The sequence below is a fragment of the Bos indicus x Bos taurus genome, chromosome 9 (genome assembly GCF_003369695.1).
Source record: "Bos indicus x Bos taurus breed Angus x Brahman F1 hybrid chromosome 9, Bos_hybrid_MaternalHap_v2.0, whole genome shotgun sequence".
Taxonomy (NCBI): domain Eukaryota; kingdom Metazoa; phylum Chordata; class Mammalia; order Artiodactyla; family Bovidae; genus Bos; species Bos indicus x Bos taurus.
In genome coordinates, this window is record NC_040084.1 from 99,986,080 (window position 1) to 99,996,141 (window position 10,062).

Genomic DNA, 10,062 nt, shown 5'->3' on the forward strand with positions numbered 1-10,062 from the left:
TGACATAGCCTTTGGTCTTACCAATGCTAAGAACCCTATGCTATGCTAAGTCATTTCAGTCGTGTCCGACTCTGTGCGACCCCATAGATGGCAGCCCACCAGGCTCCCCCGTCCCTGGGATTCTCCAGGCAAGAATACTGGAGTGGGTTGCCATTTCCTTCTCCAATGCATGAAAGTGAAAAGCGAAAGTGAAAAGCGAAAGTGAAGTCGCTCAGTCATGTCTGACTCTTAGTGACCCCATGGACTGCAGCCTACCAGGCTCCTCCATCCATGGGATTTTCCAGGCAAGAGTACTGGAGTGGGTTGCCATTGCCTTCTCCAAAGAACCCTATACTGTACCAAATTGTCTGTGACAATTTATGTTTAAATAATGTGTGGTAGTATATAAGAATCTCATTTATATTATCTACTTTCATCCACACAACTGGGGGTAGTCAGTTGTAAACTCCTATTTTAACCACAAGAAAACTCAGATCTGATAGGCTAAGTGACTTTCTGCCATCCCAGGATTAATACATGCCAGGATACACAGAGGCTAGAGCTCAGGAAACTGGACTTATTCTACTGGCAATCAACTTGGGGATTTGCCACTTTAAAGCTGTGTAGGTTATGTAAGAAATAGATTTAAGGGCCTAGATTTGATAGATAGAGTACCTGATGAACTATGGATGGAGGTTCGTGACATTGTACAGGAGACAGGGATCAAGACCATTCCCATGGAAAAGAAATGCAAAAAAGCAAAATGGCTGTCTGGGGAGGCCTTACAAATAGCTGTGAAAAGAAGAGAAGCAAAAAGCAAAGGAGAAAAGGAAAGATATAAGCATCTGAATGCAGAGTTCCAAAGAATAGCAAGGAGAGATAAGAAAGCCTTCCTCAGCAATCAAAGCAAAGAAATAGAGGAAAACAACAGAATGGGAAAGACTAGAGATCTCTTCAAGAAAATTAGAGATTCCAAGGGAACATTTCATGCAAATATGAGCTCAATAAAGGACAGAAATGGTATGGACCTAACAGAAGCAGAAGATATTAAGAAGAGGTGGCAAGAATACACAGAACTATACAAAAAAGATCGTCACGACCCAGATAATCAAGATGGTGTGATCACTGACCTAGAGCCAGACATCTTGGAATGTGAAGTCAAGTGGGCCTTAGAAAGCATCACCACAAACAAAGCTAGTGGAGGTGATGGAATTCCAGTTGCGCTCTTTCAAATTGTGGAAGAGGATGCTGTGAAAGTGCTGCACTCAATATGCCAGCAAATTTGGAAAACTCAGCAGTGGCCACAGGACTGGAAAAGGGCAGTTTTCATTCCAATCCCAAAGAAAGGCAATGCCAAAGAATGCTCAAACTAACACACAATTGCACTCGTCTCACAGGCTAGTAAAGTAATGCTCAAAATTCTCCAAGCCAGGCTTCAGCAATACGTGAACTGTGAACTTCCTAATGTTCAAGCTGGTTTTATAAAAGGCAGAATAACCAGAGATCAAATTGCCAACATCCACTGGAACACAGAAAAAGCAAGAGAGTTCTAGAAAAACATCTATTTCTGCTTTATTGACTATGCCAAAGCCTTTGACTGTGTGGATCACAATAAACTGTGGAAAATTCTGAAAGAGATGGAAATACCAGACCACCTGACCTGCCTCTTGAGAAACCTATATGCAGGTCAGGAAGCATCAGTTAGAACTGGACATGGAACAACAGACTGGTTCCAAATAGGAAAAGGAGTTCGTCAAGGCTGTATATTGTCACCCTGCTTATTTAACTTGTATGCAGAGTACATCATGAGAAACGCTGGGCTGGAAGAAGCACAAGCTGGAATCAAGATTGCCGGGAGAAATATCAATAACCTCAGATATGCAGATGGCACCACCCTTAGGGCAGAAAGTGAAGAGGAACTAAAAAGCCTCTTGATGAAAGTGAAAGTGGAGAGTGAAAAAGTTGACTTAAAGCTCAACATTCAGAAAAATGAAGATCATGGCATCCGGTCCCATCACTTCATGGGAAATAGATGGGGAAACAGTGGAAACAGTGTCAGACTGTATTTTGGGGGGCTCCAAAATCACTGCAGATGGTGATTGAAGCCATGAAATTAAAAGACGCTTACTCCTTGGAAGGAAAGTTATGACCAACCTAGATAGCATATTAAAAAGCAGAGACATTACTTTGCCAACAAAGGTCCATTTAGTCAAGGCTATGGTTTTTCCAGTGGTCATGTATGGATGTGAGAGTTGGACTGTGAAGAAAGCTGAGCGCCAAAGAATTGATGCTTTTGAACTGTGGTGTTGGAGAAGACTCTTGAGAGTCCCTTGGACTGCAAGGAGATCCAACCAGTCCATTCTAAAGGAGATCAGTCCTGGGTGTTCTTTGGAAGTACTGATGTTGAAGCTGAAACTCCAATACTTTGGCCACGTCATGCAAAGAGTTGACTCATTGGAAAAGACTCTGATGCTGGGAGGGATTGGGGGCAGGAGGAGAAGGGGACGACAGAGGATGAGATGGCTGGATGGCATCACTGACTCGATGGACATGAGTTTGAGTGAACTCTTGGAGTTGGTGTTGGACAGGGAGGCCTGGCGTGCTGCAGTTCATGGGGTCACAAAGAGTGGGACACGACTGAGTGACTGAACTGAACTGAAGTGAACTGAGGTTATGTAATCTCATTATGCTTCATCTTTTCTAAGAGTCCCCTACTAGCAAGGCTGTTCTGAGGATTAAACATGCTACTGTGTCTAAGCTCTTGAAACACATGGTTCAATAAAGCGTGGTGTTTCCCTGGTGGCTCAGGGGATAAAGCATCTGCCTGCAGTGCGAGAGACCCACATTTGATCCCTGGGTCGGGAAGATCCCCTAGGAAAAGGAACAGCTTATCCACTGCAGTATTCTTGCCTGGAGAATTCCAAGGACAGAGTAGCCTGGTGAGCTACAGTCCATGGGGTCACAAAGAGTTGGACACAACTGAGCTATTAAAAGTATTTGCTCATAATAAATCTCAGTATTCAATAAAGTATTAGCTTTACTTTTATTGAATAAAAATAGCACCATAATAATTCTCTTTTCTTTAATGTATCCTGATAATTTTTGTTCTCCCCTGAATCAAGCTCTATTAAAATTTTATAAACACATGTTTGAAACAATAGGTAATAGTGATCAGTTCATCAAGGATTGATTCATTGAACAATTCATCAAGGATTTCTCACAAGAAAATGCTTCACAATAGGAGACAGCAAACTGAGGACCACTGATAATTTTTGGACCCAACATGTTCAGATATTAATTAATTAACAGTATTTAAACATTCATAGATTTCAGATGAAACATGCATTTGTCTTGCCTTGCGTAAAAACTGCAAGAGCCAAGGACATAAAAGCACATTCTGCTTGAACTGAACCACAGTTTCAGCCCTTTGTCTGTCACATGGACTTGTGTTTTTCCCTGACCTCTTTCACCATTTTGTTATTTCTGGCCTACTTTGCCCACAATGAGGTTATCTGTTTGGCCCCTGTAGCAATGTGAATATTTAACTTTTCTCTAGAAAATAGAATATTCAGGACATTTTGGTGATGAAAATCTAGAAAAAGGAGCAAACAGTTGTGATTCTTCTGGAAGAATCAGGGGCATTGAATCTTGATTCCCTTCTTAGATTTCTAAGTTATCCTTTGTTTGTCTTCTATAGGACCAAATTCATTCTTTAATTTCTGACCTAATTTCATTGTGTTTCTCATCAGTGTTTCTTCTTGCAATTGTGATGACAGAGAATAATGCTTTAGAAATAGAATCATAAATAAAACTGCAACTGCATGTACTTTTTGTCCCCTGAGGGCTCCTTCTTGGACACAAGGCGCTTAGCAGTGACATTTGTCATCAGTCTCTGTGCTGGTGATTCATATGGTAGAGAGTGTAAAACTTTATTTTTGGTCCAGCTTGTGACCTCAAATGTCAAAGCATGTCCTGCTCCGTAAATGCAGACTTCATGAAAACTCAAGTCAATCGCTACTTTTATCACTTCTTTGAAAAAAAAAATCGCTTAAATTAAGTAGATATATGACAGGTAACTGGGCATGATGGCAAAGAACGAGTACAAGACAGAAACGATTCCAACAGAGGTCCCTGGCTCTCGCTGTGTGCCTGTTCCGAGCTGTGTCACCTAAGCAGAAGTTTGGGAACCACCTTCTAAGTGCCTTACAACGGAGTCTCCTGTGGGTAGAGGAAGTCAATGATAATCACATGAGAACATCTGTTACATTTCATTCTTATCAGAAGAAGAACGTTCTAATGAACTAACTTTATGATAACCTACAGCTCATGGCATTTATAGGTGGATATGTCACCTTTCACCTACATTTGACTTTTTCTTTTTTTCATTCTCCTTAAAAGTATTCTGGCTTCTGTGAATTACAGAATAAACTAGCTATGCTCCTGGTGGTGCTGATTTAGCCACTAAGTCCTGTCTGACTCTTGCAACCCCATGGACTGTAGCCCACCAGGCTCCTCTGCCCATGGGATTTTCCAGGCAAGAATACTGAAGTGGGTTGCCATTTCCTTCTCCAATGCTTCTCCCAGTCACCAATAATTATTTTAAAGTCTTTTCTCTAAATTTCAGCACATGGCTGCATTTTAGAGGTTAAGTCTCTAAAACTTGTATTTTACTTATGCCTAACACCGCACATCCTAGTTCAGAATCTCTTCTCTCTTATATGGATTGTGATATATCAGCCTATCTTTCTGCTTCAAATATCTTTGCTTTTCCATCCATCAAGCTTATCTGCCAAATGACATTCTGAAATCAGAGAGTAATTACACTGTAGAAAACCTTTAGTGGTTTCTTGTTACCTGTTACACCTCAGGATGACAGTCAATGGTTCTCAGATATGGTCCTATTTCATTTGCCCAGATTCATATTATTTTTTTTTTCATTTATTTATCATTTAGCTAGTGTTAGCTAGACTTATTGTGGTAATAATTTCACAGTATATGCAAATATCTAATCATTGTGTTGCATTTCTGAAACTAATATAATGCTATATGTCAATTGTATCTCAATAAAAAGCAAAGTTTATTGACCATGAGCTGGGCACTGTCTAGGTATTTGGAATAAATTAGTGAACAAAACAGACAAAAATTATTGTCCTCATAGAGTTTATAGGCAGTGAACTGTAACCATGTGACATCTGTTTTATAACAACTTTTTGGAACACGGTCATGTTCGTTTTTTTTTTTAATGCTCACTGTTTTTATATTGTTTAGGTTGCTTTCCCATCACCATTGCAGAGTTATGTAGCTGCAACAGAGACCACTTCTAGGATTTATAGAAGACAAAGCAAACCCCAGAGAAGTGGACTTCAAAGCCTAAAATATTTATTATGTGGCCATTTATAGGAAAAATTTACTGACTCTGATTTCAATGCATGCAAATAAGTGGACCAATATCCACACTGCCTTGCCTGTTCATGAAATTCCTTCAACCCCAGAATTCCCATTTTTCTCTGTACATATTAAAATCTTATTCTTCGTTCAGGGCCCATTTCAAAATTTCTCTTCATTGTAAAGCCATCCTGGGCTTTTTCAGTTCAAAATAGCCTTCTGCTCTTCATTCCAATACTTAGCCTTTCTTTTATGTTTTGATACCTGAAAAATTCACCCGTTGGTTTCCCTTCTAGATGTGGGGCATTGGGACCACAGATCATAAGTTATTCATTCTGCCTTTTCCTACCTTTCTAGGTACGCCTAGTCTGTACCACTAGACATCAAGTACCCCAAATTCCCAGTGGGAGTCTGAAAGTTTTCTATCACATGGAAGCCAATCTAATTCATTAGTGTTAGTATTTGCACGCTTTATTTCTTTGCACTGAAAACTGTACCCAAATGGGGCTATGATGTTCAAGCCAGAGGTACTAGTTACAGATCTCTTCCCAGTTGGATCCCATAGTGGCTTTGGAGTCTGCAAAACTCCCAGTATCCTTCCCCTGGGTGTTGGATTCACCCTGCAAGTGATGAAGAGGAGGCCCCTTCTGCTCCCCACACTGGTGCTAACACTAGCATTTTAAGTGAGTTCATTCATTCACTTTGTTTATTTCATTTTCTAATTGATTGACTCAACAACGTGCCCATTCATTCTTTACTGCCCTGCCTGATTATTGTCTAAAAGCAGACCTAGACCTTGGATTCCTGAAGATAAAAATACCTATCAAATTAGCGCATCAGATGTGTGTTCTGGCGAGAGCAGCTTTCTGTTTCTAAGGAACTTAAGCTTTTTGTTTCACAAAAGAACGGGTCCCTATTTGCTTAATAACTCTGCAAGCTTGGAAAAGCTTCTGTGAAAGCAAAACTTGTAGGGTTTATACAAGGCAAAGCAGACCCCAAAGATGTCATTAAATTATTTTTCCCTTCCTAGAAAAACATGGGAGATTCTAAGGCTATTAACTCAGCTTCACAAATGGTTTGAGAGTAGCGTTTGATTCCCAAAGGCCCCGTGAGCTATTGGAATGTGCGTGGGCTTTATTAATGCTCAGGGCTCTGCCTGCTGCTGCTAGCTCCTGCCTCCTCTCTCACTGCTTTCCGTGGCCTAATGTTGTGACAACACAAACATCTGGCTGCCGCAGACACACTCAAGAGTTCCCCCACAGGCAGCGGTCCGCAACCACCTTCAGATAATCTTGTCACAGAATTCTGGTGTGTTTTCTGAGATGCTTCTAAGCTTCTTACAAGCGATTACCCTGACTCCACAGTGGCCCAAATTGCCTCTTAAAACAGCTGTAACAACCAAACCAAGAGCTGTGTCTGATCACTTTGACTACAGAGACAAAGATATCCATGAAAATGAATCCAGCAAGTGACAGAATTGAGAAGCCAAATGATACAGTTTCCAAATCAATAACTTGCAGAAGTGGAACAGAGAGGCATGGGTTAGCTCATGCCAACCCATGTAGTAATAACGTCTTTAAGTTATTTTCCAAGCTTGTCATCTTTGGTGCTTAGATGTAATCACATAAGTATAAAAGCAAACGCACATATTGCATAGAATTTTAACTTCTGGTTTTGATAATTGAACAGCTTTTGTTGCAAAAATGACAAAAGAAAATAGATATTCAATTTATCACCTACTAGGTTATATGGATCTCAACTTTTCTGGCTACAGAATACAGTTTAGTGTCTCACTTACAGCGTGAATATTACAAACAATCCCATGTGCAATCCCAGCATCACTCTGGGATGGTTTTGATGGCTGCCAACTGGTTTTCCAATATCATCCTTTTCTTCATATTTACCTTGTAATTTAACTGAATCTTTTATAGTATGCTGATATTATTGTTGATTTTATTTTTATATCTTAATCTGACTGAATTTTTGTATCAGATGCCTTTTTCTTCCCCATTGGCCTTGTTATGAGTTGAATTGTGCTCCTCAAAGTTGGAATGTGACCTTATTTGGAAGTAGAATCATTGCAAATATAACTAGTTAAATGAAGTCATACCAGAGTAGGGTGAACATTTAATTTGATATGACTAGTGTCCTTACTAAAATAAGACCATGGGAAGATGGAGTGATGTGGCTACAACAAGCCAAGGAAAACCAGAGACCATCAGCAAACTACCAGATCCAGAAGAGATGAAGGGAGATTTCCCCAGAGGGCTGGAGGGACCACGGCCCTACCAGAACCTGTACTTGAGATTCCTAATCTCCAGAACTTTGACAAAGCAGCGTATGTTGGTTTAAGTCACCAGGCTCCCAGGCATGGACCCATAAGTCACCTTGTTTGCGGTAACCTTGTTACAGGCTCCCAGGCATGGACCCATTGCTCTGTTCAGTCCTGTCTTCCACTGGCCTCCAGGTCCATGCTGTGCTCTGCCCAGGAAGCTGACTCCGACAGTCAAAGCAAACTGCTCTCTGACTTCCAGCTGGGTGTGACTGGTGGGGACCAGGCAGGAGATTGAAGGGAAGCATGTTTATCGAGGTTGGGTTATGTATTACGTGAGCTCCCTGCCTGTGGGGTTTCCTGGGCTCCCTGTGTCTTCTGACCCAGAACCTTGGGTAAAATACATCATTATTTAATGTTACTCAAGACTGATGAAAGAATGCAGAGGCTTAATTGTCTCAATACTCAGTCTCTTTTCAAAGTGGCTTCTCTGCACTGGTCTCTTCTTCCAGGTTTTTTCTGGGTTCTAGTTCCTGCCTGCCTCCTAGGCTCAAGAGTCTGTCGGCCCACTCATATTAGCCCTGTGCGATCGCATCAAGCATTGTGATTCTGTGCAGCCCGCTCTCACATCCTTGTCAATAGGCCCTTCTGTGAATATTACTTAATTTATACCAACTTGAGTTAGGACAGCTGCATTTCCTCTTGAGACCCTACCATCATACTGACCTTGTATCAGAGAGAGAGTTGAAACAAGTCTACCATTAAACATCTCCTCAGTTTCCTCTCATAAACTTCCCTTCTCCTCTATAATTATCTGCCCAGTTTGGAAAGTCCTGCTCAAGAAGATTCCAGGCGAATTTCCCCTCCGTCTGGGAAAGGATTTGAGCGACAAAGATCTGAACGCTTTGGGTAACACGGAAGGGCAAGGTGCTACCAAAGCTATGACCTGTAAGAGCAGGTGCCCAGCAGCAGCCAACGGCTGACCCTTGGTAAGAACAACTGGGCTTGGGCATTTGGACTTTCTTCGTCCGTTTTCTGCTCACCATTTCCATTGTGTCCTTGAAAAATGACAGTTTGCTAGTGGCGAAAATCAGTAGACGGATAGTCACCAGAAGAAGTAGGTTGGTGCCGGAGCTTGTTAAAAATCTAATTTTCAGGAAAATGCCCTTATCCGTCCTAACTCACAGCGCCCCGGAAAATGACACTTGCAAGGCTGTCTGCATTTGACTTGCCTCTTGGCTCTTCCCGTGAAATGATCATTGCCTTTGAAGGCAAATGTCAGAAACAATCAAAACAAACAAAACAAAAGCAGGCAGTTGATTAACTTCACGCCTGCTTGAGGTGGCACGTAGTTGGGGCAAACAAGTGAACCAAAGGAGCTTAAAAGGGAAAGTTGGGAAGTGAGATGTCTGTAGGAACTTTGATAAGCTCTCAAATTATTCTGAGAATCTGGAAGGTTATGTGCACACCCAGGGCTGTGCTCACCACGGAGAAGGGCACGTGCTAAGGAAAGTCCTGAGTAGGATCTAAGCTCCCTCCACTGGTCGATCCTGAGGTTGCACAGGCAGGAAGCAGAGGCTAAGGCAGAGGTGTAGACTCCAGGTTATGCCTTGAAGACATGCCCCAGCACCCACATCGTTCAGAAAAGAATAGTAGACTTACTGTTTATAAGACTTTAAGGGAATCTCTGTCTCACCATTAACTGACCACTAAGCTAACTGAGTAGAGACTTTAGGGCTACACATGACAAAGAATACCAATTTCCTTATTTCTTCAAAACATTGCATTTGTTTATTGGGCTGGGCCAGGTCTCAGCTGTGGCATGCGGGATCTTCAATCTTTGTTGCAGCATGCTGGATCTTCAGTTGCGGCACTGAGGATCTAGATCCCTGATCAAGGAATGAACTCGGGCCCCCTACATTGAGAGCTTGGAGTCTTAGCCACTGGACCACGGGGAAGTCCCAGGAATTCAGATTTAGACATTAGTTCATAAAATTCTCTAAGACAATGACAACTGTAACAAACAGCTAAAACAAAAAACTGGGGAGACGTGAAATTTGATTTCCAGAGTTTTCACATTATGTTATTTAAGCTACTCAGTTTTTAATAAAAAGTATGAGGGATACATATGGCTTCCCTGGTGGCTCAGACGGTAAAGCGTCTGCCTGCAATGCAGGAGGCCCAGGTTCGATCCCTGGGTTGGGAAGATCCCTGGAGAAGGAAATGGCAACCCACTCCAGTACTCTTGCCTGGAAAATTCCATGGACGGAGGAGCCTGGTAGGCTACAGTCCATGAGGTCGCAAAGACTCGGACACGACTGAGCGACTTCGCTTCACATGAGGCACACAAGGAGGCAAGAATGTATGAACCACGCAGGCTGAGCGACTTCGCTTCACGTGAGGCACACAAGGAGGCAAGAATGTAT

General features: G+C 42.0%; 1 non-coding gene across 1 annotated transcript; it reads left to right on the forward strand.

Annotated features, from left to right (window-relative positions):
- The first annotated feature begins 9,770 nt into the window (after positions 1 to 9,770).
- On the forward strand, positions 9,771 to 9,842 carry TRNAC-GCA. The gene has a single exon. It is a non-coding gene; the product is annotated as a tRNA-Cys (tRNA).
- Positions 9,843 to 10,062: the final 220 nt, after the last annotated feature.